The sequence below is a fragment of the Solea senegalensis genome, linkage group LG10 (genome assembly GCF_019176455.1).
Source record: "Solea senegalensis isolate Sse05_10M linkage group LG10, IFAPA_SoseM_1, whole genome shotgun sequence".
NCBI lineage: Eukaryota > Metazoa > Chordata > Actinopteri > Pleuronectiformes > Soleidae > Solea > Solea senegalensis.
The window spans coordinates 20,854,244-20,875,746 of record NC_058030.1 but is presented as its reverse complement, the minus strand read 5'-3'; the positions used below and the strand labels follow the sequence as shown (position 1 = coordinate 20,875,746).

The following is a 21,503-nucleotide window of genomic DNA, read 5'->3' as shown; positions in this document are numbered from 1 at the left end:
GGGTGGAGGGATGCTGATAGAGGGAGCTGGAGGAAAAGAGAGATGGGGGAGTTCTGTATGGAGATGAGAGGACGAAACAAGGAGCGAGGAGAAGGTTTCAAGGCAATGCAGTGGATGAAGAGTGTGTGTGTGTGTGTGCGCCACACTAGGGGAATGTTAAGCCTTGGCATGAAGCTTGAGCTCAGCAATTAGAATAATTAAGAGGGACTGACAAGCTTTTAGAGTCTCTTTCCCTTCCCTTCTCTTACTCTTCCCAGTTCTCCCCCTCTCTCTCTCCCTCTCCCTCTGATTCCTGTGCCAGCTGTAAATGTGGAATATGTCAGACAACATTATGTCAGTTATGTCAGGTTAACACACACACATGCGTTTGTTAGATGTCTGCGAGTGCCAGGTGTGTGAGTGTGAGTGAAAGGGGGAAGAAAAAAAGGAACTTTGTCACTTTTCATTTCTCTCTCCCAAAAATGTGTGCTCATGATAAAGTTTGCATTAACACAAGCCGTATACTGTACAACTAACACGTGTGAGGAATCTATAGAGGCTGCTCTGTCAAACACAGTGCACTAATATCACCCTGGAGTCAGGATTGCCTAAAGGGCTTATCACGATCACGCGTAAAGGCTGAAAGAATAGGTGTGTTGCTACAGCACACTGTATGTGTGTGTGTGTGTGTGTGTGTGTGTGAGAGAGTGAAGAAGAGAGAGTTCACTAATGACTTCACGGCCCATTAGCGCCTTTGCTTGATATGTCACACTTCATTATGTACTTAGATCAGCGGTGCATGAACTTGGAAAGGAGTGTGTGTGCATGTATGCAGCATGTTTGCGCTGGGGAGCGTGTTTCTTTTCCAACTTTTACCATATCTCTCCTCTTGTATAGCTGAACAGCAGGTGCTGCTGCTCTGTTTTTATGTATTTATGTAGTTATTAAGTTGTTTTTTTTACATGATTTTGAAAGGAAATTAAACTGCCTAAAGTATATGACTCTGTGCCTTCATTATACAAAGAGTCTACAGGAACTTATGCTCGCATAACCTACAGTTGGACGGTAATTTTACATCACATTAATTTTATTCAGTAAAGGCTCTTTCACCTTAAAATTATTCCAGAATAATTTTAGGATAAAGTTTATTGTTTCTCTGTCCCAAGCTTGGCTCTGGATCCAGCGTGTGATTTTCGCTGCTACATAATCTGTATGCAGGACCTGGGAGCAAAAAAAAGTCCCTGTCTAAGCAGATACATTTCTATCTGTTTAAATCTGCTTAACATTTTATAATGGGGCTGATATATGGAGAGTTTATTTGTCTTCATAATTTACAAGATCTCTTGTGTGTGTTTCATAGATCAATTACTCAACGAGCCACCACTATCCAAACATGTATTCCGTTGTTTAAGCATGCCTTTGTATATAAATCCATCATAAAATCCTCAGTGTAAACCATTTGTTTGCACATTTGCACATGCGTATCAGTGTTAATATGCACATGCTTGCTCGTACGCCCATGTAGTGTATGTGATATGTTTTAATTCATCGCAAACAGACAGCAGTGCGGCTGGGAAGGTTAGTTTTATCAGAGTGTGTTTATCTTAATTCCCCTCCGTCTCTTTTAGTCCTACCATCCATTATCTGTCTGAGGAGGCAGCGTGCTCTCCTGGGCCCTGCACACAAACATACACAGTTACCTTGGCGCTTAAAATATGATGATACGACTGTATGAGAGCGTGTATATATTGCTCACGGCGTGTGACTAACTGCCTGTGTCTTTGTCAGTTCTGTATGCATTGTTGCCTTGGCTCATGGAGAAGATGATGTTTTCATAGCGGTCCACTGTGACCTTGGCAGTGTAAACGGGTTGGTAATGTAATCATGGGCCGAGGAGAGAGGACGAGCTCTGACAAGGAACCATAAACAGACTAATGGATGCATGCCATGCTAACATGACACATCTCACATGTCACACATCACAGCATATGCCACCATGGCACACACACACACACGACTTTGAGGTCATATGTAACAAAAAGGGGGCAATTTTTCCAACGACAAAGGTCCTGAGAGAACCAGTCACATGCTGACAGCATTCAGGAAGGTTGTCCACACAAGGCTGGGCCCAAGTATCCATTTGGTGATATATATCGTCGTCCTTCCATCGTGCAACACGATAAGTATCGATATTTGAATGAACAAATGAATGCGCTCTAAAGTAAACAGTCCCTGCCAGTTCCACTTGAATGAGTGAGGGAAACTTAGGCGGGCGTTACCGGGCAGAGGACGAGGGCGTTTACAGCGGGATAATGGTGGGGAAAGCTACATGAAGAGCTGCTCCAAACATGTTCAAGACATAGATTTTATGCACTTTTATGTTCTCAATGTTGTGCATAAATAGAGAAATCCTGCACTCCAGACAAATGTGACGTTTCGCTGTATGATTGTCGTACAATATATTGATTATCACAGAATTGTTGTTTCGTGATATTATTGGTATATGGCTACGATATTGTATTGTATCATGAGGTACCCTGTGATTCCCACCCCTGGCACACACCTGGTCTTAATATGTCCTGGATGTGTCTCTGGTGACCACATGAGATCAGACCCGTCTTCCCCTGCCTTAGTCATATTTGTTCACGTGAACAGAAATGTGTTTTTAACGAGTCTGACAGATCTGTCTGTTGTGTGTGCGTGCGTGTGTGTGTGTATGTATGGGTCTGCCTGATAGAGTGTGTCTGTAATTGTTGTCCTTCCAGCAGGTTCTGCTCCAGCCAGCATGACCATGTGGGCCCTATAAGGGTTATTCTTGGGCTGGAAATACAGATCCCAAGTGGGTTGGCTCCACCAATATTTGCTCACATAGGCTTTTCAAAGTGGGCAAACGTGGGTGGGGCCACCATGGAAACCACAGATAAACCCGCCTGGGACCCATATTGTCAGCCCAAATGTACCCATATGAGAGCCCACATGCTGATTTCTGAGGATCTGTTTGAGTGACTGTCAGCCACAGGATCACCTTCCACCTCCGTTTCTCAATTTGACGAAACTATCCATTATAGGAGGAGTCTTACAAAAATATAAACTTCATTTATTTCACAATAGTTTAAGACACTGCACCCCTGAGAACACTCAGTAATGAAATCGTTTAATACCTTTACCAATTTAAAGCTGCTTTGTGTAACTTGAGATTATGAACCTATGAACTCAACACGACTCCCTCTGTGTATAACAGTGTGTTTAAATCTTGTGTCGTAAAGCGAGTACGACTCAAAACCCAAAAAAAGAAATCCACTCAGCAGTTTGACACGAATGCTTCTTGTCCCCGCCCACTCCTGCTCTGCTGCTGCTGTATACACACTCATGCTCCCTCACTCAGGTCTGATAGTATTGTTTGATGACACAGCATACAAATAAAGTTACATCATTTCTGCTCATGAAGACCAGACAAAGGCTGAGTGATAACATCGACAACTACAACATTTGCCAAAAGTTATGCATTCAGCTTAAAGATTAAGTCTACAATACAACCAAATGTAAATAATAAGAAAATGATTACTGTTGGATGCCACTGCACATACTGTAAGAGAGGGCGTCAACACATAAATATGAGATATTCAAATATTTTCATACACACACTGTTTGTATGCTTACACTACATTACCTCCTGTGTGGAGAATGACAGGCTCCTACAGGGGTACGACCTTCTCCTCATGCTGTTTGTCTTTAGGGTCACGTCCTGCCCTCTAACTTCTGATCCCTGACCTTTGACCTTAGTCCGTCAGGCACCAGACACCAGCACCAAGCTGACAGCTCCCAAAGCCCACTGACCTCGAAAGCAGTGAGACAGAGAGGAAGAGAGAGAGAGAGAGAGACAGACCAGTGAGCGCTGACCTCTCGTGGGGTCAAGAAGAGAACACACACACACACACACAGATCGCTTTAATGAAATATGAAAAGCAAAGTCAGAGGAAATGAAAAAAAAGGAAAGGGATCTGATGATTTAGGCGAGGGAGGGGAGGTGAGGTGAGGAATGGGATAGGCGAACAAACATCGGTGAACCTGGCTACAGTGGAGGTCACGCTCTGCCTGAGGAGACAGGTGCCTCAAGATTAGCCTCCACATTAATGGCCTTTGCTTACTCACACACACACACACATGGCACAAGCCAGAGTGAGAGAACCATTATACCACAGGGACGTGGAACTAGTGAGAACATAGCTCTCACTCTCATATCCTATTTATACATCCTTTCCTGTACATTACAATCCTATTTAGCTCGCCCTGCTTCCTACACAATCCTATTTATGGACCCCCCACCACACACACACTCCACTCTAGAATCCTATTTGTGTGCCCTCTCCTCCCGTATGCAGGTGCCATCTATCCTAAAGGCTGCCCACTGGGTGCGTGAGCTGTGGTTCAGGTGTGTGTGTGTGTGTTTGTTTGTTCATCAGTGATTTGTGTGTTAATGTATCACTGAAATTGGAGTGTTCCACCCTGGGATAAGAGAAACATTGTTGTGGGACTTTTTGTGTTTTCAAACATCAGTCAGTCGTTGTGCAGCTAACTAAGATGCTGTCTCGTTCTCTAAAGGCTTGAAAAAGCTGTGTAAGATTTCAAATGTGAAGGTGGTTGAAGTTATAAACGAAAGTTCACCTGCCACCTTAAAGCAGAACTTTGCAGGTGCGGTCGCTCCCCCTTCACTTTTTGACTACATATCTTTACGACACCACCTTCCTTTCTCCTGGCCGTGTGCATTTGGTTTCAGCTTAGCAACATCCGATGGAAGAAGCATGCTAACATCTATGTCAGCAAACAAACCAGCAAAAGACATAAAAAAATGGTCATGCAAACATAGAGAAAGTGCAAATACACATAAATGCATTGAGAACAAAGAGTTTATCCCAAAGACACACCAGCTCGGCATCCATTGTGCGTGCTACGGGAAAAGGCCGTTGATAATGATTACTCAACGAACGTCTACAAGCCTTGATCGTATAGCTAATACCTGACGAGGGTGTGTTGAGACCTGACACTTACAATGAATCCACAGCTGTTCAAGTTGGTAAAAATGTGAGTGAACTCAACTTAACTTGGGAAAGTGTAGCAGCTGTTTAAACCTGCACGCTCACAATAACTAGCAGAGTTCATTTCAATGAAACCACATTAAATAAACAGTTGTCAATGTTGAGTTAAGGTTGCCATTGTTTTCCACATGTACTCTTCTTTGATATTTTCCATATGTGGACTATGGATGGCCACATCATACTGAAGCTACAAAACACATTAACACATTCATTCTCTTGATAAACTGCTGCATGATCAGTAGAAGTCACTCCTGAATCTTGTTCTGGGCTTTTCTTAGCACAAAAACCCAGATTTGTGACCTGGTCTGCATGTGTCCTGTTCTCTGGATCCTCTCACAGTGCAAAAACATGCAGAGGTTACTGTAAATGGACGAGTGAATGCTTGTTTGTCTCTATGTGACCCTGTGATGGACTGACCGACCGCCTTTCACCCTGTGTCAGCTGGGATTGGCACCAGCGACCCCACGACCCTGAATGAATGACTGAACTTGTTTAACGTCCAAAAGAAGCTACACATTTCTTTCACTTAATGGTATGGGTATGATTCTTACAGTGATAAATCAGTGACAAAACAGGCCATCCTGCTCAAGATGAGTTAAGGTGAAAGCCGAGTTGCTTTGCCCTCCACCGCAACCTCTGCTATCTGATGTAACACCGCGCACATCCCTGTCTCTGCTTTCATAAATTGTCCACGAGTAAAGAAGAGTGTGTCTGTGTCTTCTGTCCCGTCCTATCTCCACCTGTCCCAGTGACAGGCCTCTTATCCTCCATTAGTGTATTTAAACAGGACAAAGTGCCTGTCCATATCACAGATCTGTCTCTACCTGACTCCCCTGCCTGTCACTCACCCGGCGATATGAAAGCATCCTCATTCTGTTTGAAGGCGGGAGATGAAAAGAGAACAGCAGTCGGGGACCCGGCTGGCCTGACAGACTGGATTAGAGTATCCGATCCCAGGAAAAGAGGTACGAGGGAGGAGAGAGAAGGGCAAGGATGTTCCTGCCTAACTGGATTAGAGGAGGAGGTGAAGTAAAGGTATATGTAGAGCAAGGGTCTGTGTCTGTCTTCATTTGGGGGAGGATGCTGGAGCAATGTGGGCGTGGAGACTCCTGCGCTTGTCCGTGTTAGCACAGGTGCTGATTAGCTTTCCACTCATATTTAAGCTTGCTCATCATTACCTGTGTCTCTCAGACACTGGTCATGATGACGCAACAACATCCTAAACACCAACTCCTCCTGATGAAATGAGAGGGAAACAGTCAGGTCACCAAAGCATGAGGTTAAACAGCTCAGTGTATCTTGCTACTGTGGGGGGGAGGAAATTATTCACAGTGAACTGCAAAAAATGACACCAGCTGGTGAAGTCCAAGAGGAACCTAGTTGCAGGCGATGTCTCTGAACTTCCAGTTTATTGAACATGGCGCTCGAGTTTGGAGGCCTCGAAACGGGAGTTTCAGATTCTTATGGGTGACGTCAAGATCTGTTGCTACTTGGACAAATTACAATATTATTGCAGTAAAAATCACAATAGGTTTATTGTACGGAATTTCCGTTTTCAGAATATTCGTAGTTGTTGATATTTTATTTGAGTGTCTTGAAAATGCTGTCTGGCTCGCTAAAAGGCAGTCCTAGTGATTTATTTTGAAGGACCTGTGGCTTATTTCTTATTTCATCTCATTATCTTATTAAGATTCTCTTGTTTCCCTTATTTATTTATTTTTTAAATATAAATAGTTATTTGTTACTTACTGTTTCTGCACCATTTCATAGTTTTATTTTTTTTTAAACCTAAGTCATGTATTTTTGTAACTGTCGTAACATATTTTTGTAATACTTTTTGACAATGTTAGTATATTTTTTTGTAAAATTGTAGAAATCTGAAAGTCCATAATTTTGTCTTTTAGATACAAAGTAAATGGACCCATAAATGGACGTATTGGCTCTGCCCATTTTACACTTATTGCAATAACATTGTGAATTGCTGTTATATTAGTCAGAAGGTTTATAATGTCATCCATAGCTTACTTTGTATACAGTGGCGTACTATAGTTCCAGTGTTATTGATGCATAGCGCTCAGTATTTCAAACAAATGATATATGACGTCTCCCATTTGGCAGACATTTTTATCCAAAGCCACCACTGGAGTGAAATAGTGTGAGTGAGCTGAATTTATTAATCATTCAATTAACTAAATGTTCCATCTTGGTATGGTTCAGATGAATGGACTGTCAGTCTTTAATGCAATCTAATTCTCTGCACACCTCAGGAGAGATGCTGAGAATTTAACTGCTCTGCAACTCTTTAATTTCTCTCACCCTCTTACTGCCTTTCACCTGCATTACTCATTCCCTGGTGCACTTTTGTCATATTCATTTGTATTATTTCTCTGCATGTTCTCTGTGGTAGCGATGGTTTGAGTTGTCCTGCAGCCTTGTAGCTTTATCGCTCCTCTCCTTCCTCCTTCAGCCCTCAGATAGAGTCTTCCTCTGTGTCTTTGGAGCCGCGTGGTAAAGACAGTCAGGGCAGTCGATCGTATCAGACTATCAGGCCAGTTCAACCATAAATTACCTGCAGCTAACAAAGCATGCTGCTGTAACTATTACACAGGCAGTCAAAGTCACCCCGGCCCACATGGCTGGGCGGCACTCTCTCTACGCCTCTCTCTCTCCCACTCTCACAGAATGATTGCAGACCAGAGAGAGTGAAGTGTTTGTGAGGCCCCTGGTCACTCGCACTCTGAGACTTTTACTATTTACCAGATACGACTTCAAAAAAGACGTTATAATGCAACAATTACAGACACAGAATGACCTATTCTGTCCCCGGTGTGATAAATATTGGAAGAAGACGTGGAAACATTTGGTGGTTTGTTAAACAATGAAGAATTGAATCAGGAACAGGAATCAGATCATGAACCTGTTTTTGTGTAGCGTTTTCTCCTTTCTTGACACAGGGAAACCAAAAGGCTTCTACACGTCAGACTTAAAGTGTGTAGAATTAGAGACACTTTTGTCCTTGTGGTATCATGGAATTGACATCCCTAAATAATATGGCAGTAGCATATTATCTGCCTCCTGACTGATTGTGTGTAGATAATGTCTCACTCAGTCACACGCTGACACACACAAATGTCATTTTACTAAAAACAACCACTTATTTTAAAGTAGTTGGAGAAAAAAACTAAGGTATGAAGATAAAAAAAAAGGAAAAAAGAATTCATATTTAAGTGTTAATTTTACATTCCTTTGATTTATTGTTACAGATTGACAGGATGGGAATACGTGCTTGGATGAACCATTTTGATCAGCCATGAAATAATTGAATGCCTAACCATTGAGATGGTGTAGTCGTGGGATGTGGGATGGTGTGTGACTGTGACAGCATGACATCCTTAAGTAAAAATATCACAGTATAATGACTGCAGCTCTAAAATGTCACCTCCTTCAGCCGTCATAGCATCCAAAACAGCCATTCCTGCACTCTGTTTTTGACGAGTCATTAAACGCGGCACGGAATGACAGCAAATGTGATCCGTTTTGATTTTGTGACTTTTTAATAACACGGCGTACCTTATAGCTGGTTACTGGCCCATGTTTAAAATGGCGTTGGAAAGTACTGAGAAACTTCTCAACTTGTGATTTAAAGGCATTTTCATTGCACTTGTGTTTTGTTATGTTGAAGTGTTTGTTGTGCACAGACAGAGCCGAGCTGTATGTGCAGCTCTGTGTTATTGGCTAATTGAGAGCGTGTTTTGTGCTGCAGTCGTGCCCTCGAGGTTAGTGTTTGCACACCCACACAGTAGCAGGACAAATGAGAATACACCCCGCCATCTGCCCAAGAGAGACACTCCCTTGCCCTCTCCTTGTCTCTCTACCCTTGTCCCCCACCCGTGCCTTTTACTCTTTTCGTCGCATTTTTATTCCTTCCTTCAAGCTCCCACCTCTCTTTTCCCCCTCCGTCCCCTCTCCCATCTTCCCACAGTTTGATCCAGCCCTCTTCATTCCTGCCACTCTTGTTTCCTCTGTGCTGTTCTCTCTCCTCTTCCTCCACCAAGTCAGTGTGAGGTGTGTTTGTGTCGTGTCACTGGGGTTCAGGCTGTCGTGTTACGGTGTTACCGTTCCCCCGTTCTGAGCGTTCAGTCGGCGCGATCCATAGGGGCTGACACCAAAGGTGACCCCCCGGTCGGTAACCTTGGAGACCAACTTTATTAAAATGAATTTGAGTAGAGGGGCCGTCCTGACAGCAGCATAATTACATCGCAGAGCATCAGCACTAATTTATGCAGCCCGCATTCAACCGGTCAGGAGTGCCGAGATGGGGTCAGCGTGCGCACACACACGTGGACACACACACACATTTACGGTAGCATAATGGAACACACTCTCACGTTGACTCAAAAAAACACACAAACAACTGGATCAGCATACCAATAAAAATACATTTAGTGTCTTCTTACACACACTGACCCCGTCCCTCTGCTGTGTCTTGACTGTTTGAGGTCAGACCGTGTTTGAATGTGAGACATGTGAGACATGTGAGACATGTGTGCATGTGTGTGAGTGTATTTATCCGTGTTCTGTGGACGGGAGCTGGACGGCTCCGATTCCTGTCAGAGCTGGACAAAAATGAAGGAACATCACATACTGGTGGGAAATGTCCAATTCAAATACAGCGTGTTTGATCTTAGAAATCAAATAAGAAGGAAAAAAATAATGGGAAAACTAGAGGGAACCAATTTCAATTGAAAGTCCATTAATAATGTCTTTTGTTTCAAATTACCTTGATAAAAGGTCACAAGTTTTCTTTTGTACAGTTTAATTATCATCACGTAAGATTAAAAGTTTTCCCAGTCCTAACACAGTGTGCATCTAATAAATCTTCGTCAATCATCTATATCCCATATTCAAATGTCATTATTGAACAGACAAACTTCTGCATTTGACTGAAAACGACAACAGTGACTAAGTATTGTGTTGTGGTTGACAGCTTTTCACTCAGCGCACGACAAACATTTGGGATTTCAATCACTCTGTGCTCATATATCGATCAGGAAGTTCCTCTCTGTCTGTTAAGATCCATTTTTGAGAGAAAAAGCTCCGATAATGTGTCGCTGATTTGCGACCTGGCTGTGACAGAACCTGCTCAGCCGTCCTGTCCTTGATCTAAACTCAGCTTCTGCTCGCATGCTGGGAGTTTTCACTTCACATGTCAGGACTGCTCTCCCTCCTGAAGAGATAATATACCAAGAAACGTGAGGCTGGCATGAGAGAAGAGGAAGAAGGGGTCAGAGGAAAGGAAGAGAAAGAGTAAAAAAGAAGGTGAGGAGGGAGGTGGATATAAGTCACAGCTTCAGTCACCACGTTGGAGCCGTTGTGACCAAGGGCACACTAATCTATCCCATTAGCAGATCTCTCTAACTCTCTCATAATGTTACTGCTAGCTGCTCTCCTGTGACGTGTTCCTGGTTTTTGTGTGTGTGTGTGTGTGTGTGTGAGAGAGACAGTGGATGTGAATGAGACAGAATGCTTTTGAACTGTGTATGCGTGTGTGTGTGTGTGTGTGTGTGTGTGTGTGTGTGTGTGTGTGTGTGTGTGTGTGTGTGTGTGTGTGTGTGTGTGTGTGTGTGTGTGTGTGTGTGTGTGTGTGTGCGTGTGCGTGTGTGTGTGTGTGTGCGCGTAATGGCAGTTCAGCTAGTTGCTCTCCTGTGAAAATGACACATTCCTGCCAAATTAATATCATTACTTTCAGAGTTTAATGGGCCAGTGCTGCCTTCTTATTTAAAACAGAACATCCCTCTCTCGACCTCCACCAAGAGGGAAAAGGGGTGGGGGAATAGGAAAGGAAAAGCCTCCTTTTCTTTCTTTTTTTTTGCTCTACCAGGGCCACAAAGAGGAAGACGTCCATGTTGAGAAGGTTCAGTTAGCTTAATAGAGGCTAATCAAACACTCACAGCAACATGTGAGGTTCCAACGTGTTTGTCCATTTACTTAACATCGGCTGTACTGACCATATGAAGGCTGCTTGTACAGCTCTAACTCCATCATACATGAATCACATGGATGTAGAAAGAGTAAAAGTACCACTACTTAAGTACAAGTAAAAGCACTGGTCTAAAAATGTACTCAAGTTAAAGTAAGAAAGTTGCTTGTTTAAGAATTTACTCAGAGAAGTTACTTAGCTACTTTTTTTTAACATGGTTCTTGCTTGTGCCGTGCAAAAAAAGACAAGGGGACACAAATCTGACATTTTAATTAAAGGCAAACCTTTACAATTAATTAATAATTAAAGTGCTGACAAAATAAAACACGTAAACACATAATGTATCAGTCAAAATGGGTCAAAGGTCACAAATGCTTTAACTTACACTCACTCAGGGAGCTTAATTAGTGCCAATTCCATCATTCACCTGTCCTCATCATTCACCTGTCCTCATCATTCACCTGTCCTTATCATTCAAACGTCCTCATCGTTCACATGTCCTCGTCATCCATCTGTCCTCTTCATTCACTTGTCCTTATCATTCACCTGTCCTCATCGTTCACCTGTCCTCGTCATTCACTTGTCCTCATCATTCACCTGTCCTCATCATTCAAGATGAGATTCAAGAATCAAACAATGCCACACTGTAGATGAGTTAAAAAGACTTAAAAATCCTGAAAACTTGTGCTAATCTCCAACATTTAGCAAGGACATTTCTAAAATCTTAATATTTTTAATGATATTTTAATTCTGTGTCAGACGGAGTTGGTGCTACGATCACGCAGGAAGTGCTGAACTAATCTTTTCAGTGAACTGAGTCTAATGATTCAGTACACCGAAAACAACTGCTTTGCTCGTCACAAGTTTGTGTGTGCGTTTGTGTCGCGTATAAAATGGCGTCATGACATTTTTATGCAGCCCAAGTTGAGAAGGTACTATGAAGTAATGGAAAAGGACGTGCCTGAAACCGAGTCGAGTTGTACTAGAACTGGTTCTTGAAACCTTTTGTATCCTCAGTTATTGTTACGGCTGTGTTCACGTAAGAAACATTAAATAAAAAACATCATTTTTAGCATCATTTTTTGGTGTGTTTAGAGGCGCCTGTCTTTTCCTGCCAGCATTTGCCAGCTTGTGTTTCACTGTACGCCTTTCTGGTCACTGGTTTTTCCTTTTCTGGTAGCTTACAGTTGGAGTGTGTGTATAGTATGAGCAGTCTGTTACGGTGTCATTCTTCAGTTGGAGTCAGCACTGTGATAATGAGTTCATTTGGAAATACACTCTGCAGGCTGTCTGTGCGTGTGTGTGTGGGCGTGTGCACGGCAGGGTTTGCACACGCTGTATCAACGGGAAGTATAACGATTGTGCACTACATTATATGTGTGTGTGTGTAATACTTGGGATGTGTGTGCACCTGTGTGTGTGTGTGTGTGAATATGTCAGATTGCCGCAGGAGACCAATTAGCTGGTGCATCAGTGAGGAGGTGAGCATACACACACCTGTGTGTGGCCCTATTACACCAGCTCATCACACATTCACATACCAACACACAGACAGCATTGCTTTTCTTATAATAGAAACATAGTGACACTTACAGTACATGGACCATATGGAATAATGACTCCGTGGTGCCAACCTGTCAGACGTGAGTCACCAGCGAGCGTTATTTCAACCTGGTATTACTAACTTAACCAACTTTTGTGAATTATGGGATATCTTGCTGCTGCTGAATGGTTGTCGTAAGTAATATGTACTTTCCATTTGAGCGTTCTTTGCTCCAGCTGCACGACTTTTGGATTCACACACAGTGACTGGGATCAGAGCGATTCAGTCCAAACTTTGAGGTGTTGTGAACTGACTCAATCAGGTGATAGTGGAAAAAAGCAGATCACAGCCAATAAAGCAGCCAGGACCCTTCATGTATAATTCAGATCTTTTATGGTAGGCTATGCACCCATATGGGCATGCGAAAAGAAGACTAAGGCCATTTCCAGACAGAGAAAGGCCCTTTTAAAAGCTTATCCCTGTGCCAGAGTCCTGCTCATTTTACTGCTTCTCTTTAATGAATAGGTGTCCAATAAGGCCTTTTATTGTCTTAGCATATGTTGCTTTTATTAGGGGAAAATAATTAGGTTGTGCGGATCACTTCGAAAGTCCTCTCACAAGATAAAAATGAGATAGTTTCACAGTCGTTGCGCAAGTCCTTCTGACTCCCCATCGTTTTCCCCTTGGATGCCTTGTGTCCTAGCTCCCTCATCTCCTCCTCTTCTTCTTCCCCTGCTCCTTCTCCTTGTCCCTCCACTCATTGTTATCCCTCCTCCTCCTCCTCCTCTTCCTCCTGTCCTTTGCATTCCCTGTACCTCATTCCCCACTTCCTCTTCTATTGTTCCTCCTGAACATGTGGGCATTAAATGTGTGCAGGGATGTTGCATTTGGCTCCACATTTACACACACACACACACACACACACAGATGAACAATCAGAGTGTGACAGGAGGCTTTTGATGACTGACACTTGGCTGATCTTATCTGGTGCAGCAGAGTAAAGGAGAGGCCGCAGAGAAAGAACGGGGGGGGTCGTGTCGTTGCTTTGCCTGTGGTGCTTTGTGTTGATGACTGCTTTGGCCCCTGTTTTGACCTGGTATTAACATCCATCCTCAGTGATCCCGTCGGCCTGAATGACTCCTCACACCCTGCGTGCGTCTCCAGTGGTCACATGGATCGGATCTGGCATCTGTACATGTGACTGAAACATCAAATAAGTTTTAGCCATTAGAAAAAAAGAAACCGTGCGAATATTGTGGTGTAGGCGGCTGCGAATATATTAACATATAAAAAAAATAAAAACTGAAAGTACTGCGGATCAGACAATGTCAATATGTCTCCGTCAATGTGACTACACAATGTCCTCAAACCACCTCCAAATGTGACGCTGCATCCATGGATGGTTTTGGAGTGTTCAGACTCAGTGGGATCTGCTCATGGTTGCATCACGCTGCACCGACGCTGATACCAAGTCTGAATGGGGTCAAAGTTCACCTCTCTGCGCTTTTCTTCAACACTTTGCTCACTTATTCAACACGACTCATCTGTGACTGTGGTCTACAGAGAAAGTGATCCATTGACTCACCTCTTATGACCTTAGTCGCAACACCATGCATAGCCAGGGGGGGTTAAGGAAGGAGCGGGGTTAAGGTGGACAGACAGAGAGGCAGAGATTGCACAGGCATTAGGAGGTAAGGAGGGTAAGGAGGGAGGGAGACTGGCCCTTCCATCCTGTCCTTAATGCCCCTCTGGGGAGCTCACTGCCCGTGTGAGTATTAGCCACCAGCAGGTGGGCTAATGTAGTGTATGAAATAGAGTTAAGTACATACAGATGACCAGACATAGACTGATCACCTGCGTGATTCATGATAAAGGAAAGTGATTACTCTTCTTAGGTGTAAACAAGGTGGCAGTCAGATTACGGACATGACTCTAACGCCATTTTCTCTCTTGATGTCACAGCTACGCCCTGCACACATCTGTCATTCACACGGGGGGTAGGAGTTTACCTTTAAAGATCATAAAACTTACTTTAAAATAAAGGAAATACTCAGAACTCCTCAGTATGAAGCCAGACAATAAACGGTGTTGAAAATATAGGAAGAAGAATGGATGGATGGATTCAGGGAACTGAAAGAATGGAGTGCTTTTACTTTGAAACAGGAACAGGACATGTGTGTGACATATAAGACAGATGTAGATGCTGACAGTGAGGTGAAAGATCACTTGCTACTGTGTATTTTTGCTGAAAGATGCTCAGCTCATGGTTAAAAAAGGTCTATTCTTAATAATGGTGGCTCATCAGCATCTGGTCATAACATGTGACCACATGACATACACAGATATGTCATGTATAGATCTGCAACAATTATTTTCATAATCGATGAATCTGTCAATTATTTTCTCGATGAATCGTTTGGTCCATAAAATGTCAGAAAACCTTAAAGAATGTTGAGCGGTGTTCGTCAAACCTGGAAATGATGATGTTCTCAAATGTCTTATTTTGTCCACAAACCAAAATGATTTCTTTGTTAACCGGAGCAAATAAATCACATTTAAGAAGCTTAAACAATCAGAAATCATGTTTTAATCATGAAAAAAAGCTTTGAACCGATTAATTAATTTAGTAACTGATTAATAATCGATGAATTGTTTCAGCTGTAGTCAAGTGTGTTACTCATGTTGGACATGATGCTGTTGATTTCAGGAATGATGGATACAAATATTGCCCTGGTATAGATATTAGATAAATGTGTTTTATTGACTGTGCACCCCAGTCCCTGACCTTTCAGAAATCAAACCGGCAACCTCGGTCACAAGTCAAATTCCCCTTTTTCCGCTTAGGCAAGTGTGTGGTCACCCCAAGGTCTATGACACAGAACTACAATCTGTGTAACTTCAGCAATAGCGGTGCGGTGTGAACACCCAGTTCAGCTTTTTTCCTGCATTGAATAATCTGTTCCCCTCACACTATTGTTTTATTAAATCATTTCATCCTGTTAAGATGATAAAGCTCACATCACAGTGACTTACGTTTGCCTCACGTGACCTGTCAGCTCACCTCAGTCAGGGTGACAGAGGTCAGAGGGGTGAGTGTCACAGGGTTGCTTTCTGAAGTGTGCGCTGAGGTGTTTGAGCTGCTAATCTCCTCTGCTCTTGGTTGAGTGGTCAAGCTGAATGGAGGGACAGCTTGTTTATCTGAGGCCACCGCGTTACGCAGGATTCCCTCTACAGCTGGGCCAGGCACGCTCAGCAGATCTGTCGGCTCGCGGAGGTTAGCACGGCTGAGGGAGAACATTGCACTCCGAGAACTCACACACACACACACACACACAGCACTCTTACTGAGGACACTGAGGACATAATGCATTCCCTAGCCCCTTACTTTAACCTTAACTATCACAACTTAGTACCGAACCCTAACCCTTAACCTGAGCCTAACCTAAACACAATTCTAACCCTCAGTGTAAAAAAATAAAATAAAAATTTCCTCACTTTCCCAATTTTTTTTTTAGGTCCTCACAAAGACACACATACAAGAACACACACGCACACACACACAAAGAACAGCACGACACAGAAGATCTTATGATTTCAATGATTATTTATTAAATGTAAAATATCTTTAGCACAGATTAAAAATCAGACACCTCCAACTATTTAAACATCACAGGTTGAAAAAAAAAAAAAACATTCCTGAAACAGAATCACAATCCCACAATCCCTTTGGAGTCCCACTTTCAGGATAGCTATAGTCCACGAGGCTGTGCAGAGGGTTGAGGCAAAAAAAAACAAACCCAGAACCAAAAAAACACTCTCCTCCTGTTCCCTTTATTCAGCGTACAACCCAGGAAGTACATGTTGTAGCTCTTTTTCTGTGGTTTGTAGAAAATGCTTTTTACCTTTAGAACGCTTGTACTGTACGTTAGCAGCTGCAGGTCGGATTTATAAAAGTCTCTATTTTACACGTTTGTTCTCCTAAAAATCTGACTGTATTGGCAGGAAATGACAGCATTTCACAAAGTGAATTTCTCCACGTTCAGCGGGAGTTCACATGACGAGCGTGGACATTATGCGTCGATGATCTGTGTGAGTGTCGCTGCTGAAATGGAGCGCCATCACAGGGTCGGCTGGTGAACTCTGTCTGTCTCTCTGTCTGACTCTCTGTCTGACTGTCTGTCTCTCTCCTCTCTGCTCTGCCTCAACCCTCGCTGCTGTACAAATGCCACACTGACGACAACTGACACAGATGGTGAGCAGAAACACAGGACAGGCAAAGGAAGAGAAGCACCCACAGGAGTAAGAAAGAAAGGAAGACTTTATACACACACTGTCCAAGAGAGAATATTGCCTGACAATATTATCAACTCAATTATTTTAAACCTTTTTTTTTTTATATATTATTATTATTTTAACATTTTCTGTTTTTAAACTTTTTTAAACGATTGTTTTTTTTTCTTTTTTCTTTTCTTTTAGCACATGCCATATGAGAATGTGGGGATTATAAAAGTACCTGAAAGAATTGCTAGGTCTTCAGCATGCATAGCTGTTTCTATTTACAGGGTTTCATATGTACAGGGACGGGCCAAAAACAGACTGCTCTACAGTACTGGGTTTATTTACATCCAAGTCAGAGGGAGAGGGTCAGTGTCATAACTACAGATGTGTGTGTGTGAGTGTGTGTGTGTGTGTGTGGGGGGGGGTCACATGCATAGAGGGTCAGAGAAATGCTTTACTCGGATGAGTAAGACGTGGAACAGAACACGGCAAAGTAACATCACTGTGAATTCAACACCATCACATCTCCCCCCCATGTTGCCTTTTTTGCTTTTGAATACGCTTGATTTTCCAACAACTGATTATTGCATAACACTATACAAGGATGTATATAGTAGCTATTGCAAGGTCATGAGGTCCTCAGGTTATGAGTCAACACAGAGATTGGAAGACTTGGATCTGATCCCGTAGCAGTTCCAGAGCCGTAGGAGTGGAGTACAGGCCTATCAGCTTATTGCAGGGCGTTTTTGTGTTTATTTCCTCAGTTATATACAAATAAAAGTAAATTCTGATCTCACTCAACACCTGCTCCTTTGGTTTGTCATATGGCTGAAATGATCTTTACGGTTGGATTGTTTAGCATAAAGGATCATTTATGTGCGCCCTCATCTGTCCCATCTTCTCCCCTCCTCAGATCAGTGTGGTGGTAGCAGAGCTGTTTCTAAAGTAAAGTCTGAAGTCATTCATAAGAAAGTTCTGCTCAAGTCACCCTCACTGTGCTGTGTAATGACTGAGCCATAGTTCTAGTTTATTTCTGAGCTCAGAACACATTTGGACAAAAGAAAAGAAAAGAAAAAGGATATAAATGTTTGTTTCTCTGGAGAATAGAATGAAATGTGTGAGTCATGTGACCGGGCCACTTGCACAGCAATAGGCAAGGAAAAGCACACACTCACACACTGAGTCACCATGATTAAAGGTCTAGTGTGTAACATTCAGCAGGGTTTGTCATCACAAATGAAAGATACTCCCTTTAGGTACATTTGTAAAGGTGTATAATCACTTCAAAATAAAACATTGCTCGATTTTTGTAGCCTTAGAATAAGCCTGTTATATGTGCTTTAGGCAAGGGCCTTGCTCTAAGGAAGCCATCTTGTGGTGACATGTTTCTACAGAAGCCTGAAAGGACAAACGTCAGAGTGTGCGCTTACACATAAGACTAAGAAGAATGACTCACACCACAGTTCTGCACTCTCTCCAACACTGTAATTACACACTGGACCTTTAAATAAACAGATAGCGCACAACATGGCAATTACGTCCCATGGATGAATTGGATGAGTCCAAGTCCAGTCGTTATTTCAGTCCAGTCAAAGTCCACAGCTCTGGGTAACCGAGAAGAACAACTCTTAAACATCACAGATGTTTTTTTGTTTTTGTTTCTTCTGAAAACTGTACACAGGGTGATGATTCACATGTAGATGTAGAAGAAGAAGAAGAAGAAGAAGAAGAAGAAACACATACAACAGGTTTGTCAACGGCTACATTTACAGATACAAGCTACAGGTTCACAAACGGCTGATTCACCAGAGATGGTTTGGTCTATTATTATTATTTCACTTATATGTAGATTGTGTATGTGTATGCTTTTGTGTCTTTGTGTAATGTAAGTGCATCAAGGTTGTTGAGCATCTTCCTCTTTTTTTCACCCCCCCCATCTCCAAACACACAGTGATAGATGGCTGTGGTGGGTGGTTGAGCATGTTAATGTCTAATCTCATCAGCTTTATCTTCTCCCCAGGTCGCAAGGTCAAGTGGTGAGGGGGCCTAAACAGCAGTGAGATAGCATGTTGCTGGACACACAGGACGGATGGTGCAAGTTTGTGTTGTGTACTGATACAAATTATTTAAAGCTGCAGTGCATGACTTTTGGGGATGGTTGTGTTGTTGTTGTTGTTGTTGTTGTTGTTGCTCTGCCTTAGTTTGGTCTTTGTGAGCAGAAAGGACGTAACATTATTTACATGCTGCTTCCTGCATCAGAAAACTGCTCTGCTCTGTCAAGCAAGACTATCAGACCTGACCAAGGGAGCGTTTGTGTGTATACGGCAGCAGCGCAGAGGCGGGCGGGGGACAAGAAGTGTTTATCTTGTCAAACTGGGTTTCTCGAGCAGAAGAATTCACTTAACTTAACTTTGCGTGATTCTCTGTTTACAGCTGTGTGGACACAGAGAGAGTCTTTGGGATCTGATGGATTGAATCAGTATTTATGTTGACAGTGGTTTAAATGTAATTTTTATTTAAAAGTGACGCACTAGAGTTTTAACTGCGTTTAAGGGGTAAAAAAAAAAACCCTGGACATACTGTATGTGGCGGTAGTTTGGTGACTGGACACAAACAAACTGCTCTGAAAGTCAGCCAAGTTCAGTGTGGCGTGGGTGAGTCAGAGCCCGCGGCACTGAAATCTTCAGTGGACTTTAAAAGGCGTTTGGCTTTCAGACGACCAGCTCAATCAGATGCCCTAAGCGAGGCAGATGAGTTAAACTGAGCGCCTGTGAACCTGCAACTCGGAGACACTGCCTGGCATTTGTCTGTCTTTGATACGGCGGGGATGTGATGCGGATGAAGTTATCGCCACACTGGCAGGTGAGACAGACAGCGGCGCACAGAGAGATGCTGCCTTTTCATCTGCTGTTTACCAGCCGCTCTCATCACACTGCACTTCAAACATCCTCAATCTGCTGCTGCTGCCACGTTACACACCAGGGCTCCTCCTGGTGGAAGTTTACTTAGAGCTTAGTGAGGGTTCTCTCTCTCTGTCTCTGTGTGTGTGTGTGTGTGTGTGTGTTTAACAGATGATGAGAAAATCATTTCTTTGAATCCGATTTGTGTGTGTGTGTGTGTGTGTGTGTGTTTTTGTTCGTTGCATTTGCATTTCTGTGCACGTTTGTGCACTTGAATGTGAAAGTCTAAGCGCTTCAGACGTTAATGGATCGCTCCACTTCATGTGTATTGGTTTTACAGCTGCTTTACGAAGCTGCTCAAACACTTGGCATGTCATGTGGATCCATTATGCATGTGTGTGTGTGTGTGTGTGTGTGTCGCCCATGTTTGACTGCTGCGTGTGAGGAGGTTGTCTCAGTGTGAGCCAGTGCTCCGAGCTGAACATTAGTCCACAGTCGTCACATCAGTGTTCCCTCTCTCTCCCCCTCCCCTCCCCTCCTCCTCCCTTCTCATTGGGAGATAAAGAGGCGCAAACATTTCATGTGTCCGTACAGAAGTCATCTCCAGCCTCAGAGTTTGCAGGGAAGCTGTCACAGCAGCTTTTAGCCGGAGCGGCAACATGAAAGATCCGTCTTTGAGCGGTGGGGTTGTGTGTAATTCTCTCAGACGTGCTTATTCTGCTGCTTTCATTTTCAAATGTCACAGAAATCTCTCTCTTTCTCTCTCTCTCTCTCGCTAATTACTGAGTGACGGGGCAGAGTGTAAACTTAGCAGGTCGAGTTCAAATTCACTTTCTTTTCTTCTTGTTTCTTGGCTTTAGACGACATGAAACACGAGTCTTTTCAGGGTTGAGACTCGACTTAACTTCGATTAACTGAGAAAGAGCTGCAGGGAAACACTGGTGTGTTTGTAAATGATCCAATTAACAAATTGCAATTTATTTGATTTTTAATTCATTATTCATTTTGGCCCAACTATTAGAAACAAGTTGTGTTTCAAATGTAAAACAGTAAATATTGACATACAGCAGTATAGCAGAATATGTCAGAAAAAAAGTGAAATGAAATGTTTTATTTTACCCAAATCATTCAGCCGTTTGTGTGTGTGTGTGTGTGTGTGTGTGTCGTGTATAACTATAACCAACAGACTATTAATTCAAAGCCAGAAATACAGATTTTTCTGGTTAATTATTCTGAACTCATATGCACATCATGTGAAAACATACTGTCACTCTGTCATCGCCGCGTCCGTGTTCTCACCTCTTATTTAAAACCTCACTTATCTGTAGCGATCACATGGTCCCATAGAGACAGAGGTCCTGTGCACACGGGTTGAGAAATAAATAAATAAATAAATATATGTATATATAAATATATGTACAGTCGGGGGTCATCTCAGGCTTTCAGGGGGAGGAGAGAGAACAAAGCATGGAGTCTTTTTTTTTTTTTCTTCTTCTTTTGTTTTTGTCCTGGAGACACTGTGCCCGGCTGTCACCTTCCTGCCTGCACGTGTGTTTTATTTCTGACAGAGGACGTAGGGACGTGGTCGCAGACGCAGTGTTTGTGATTGATCCTCGTGTCTGTGCGTCAGGACACGAGCGCTTCATAATCTGTCTCGTTTGCCTCGCTCGCACGGTTTCTCCCGCTGAACTTGTGTCTTCTTCTTCTTCTTCTTCTTCTTCTTGTGT

At 42.9% G+C, this 21,503-nt stretch overlaps 1 protein-coding gene across 1 annotated transcript in view; it reads left to right on the top strand.

Moving 5' to 3' along the window:
• The window catches only part of LOC122776201 (WW domain-containing oxidoreductase-like), a 116,281-nt gene that overhangs the window by 94,340 nt on the left and 438 nt on the right, over positions 1–21,503 (top strand). The gene's annotated exons all lie outside the window — the stretch shown is intronic.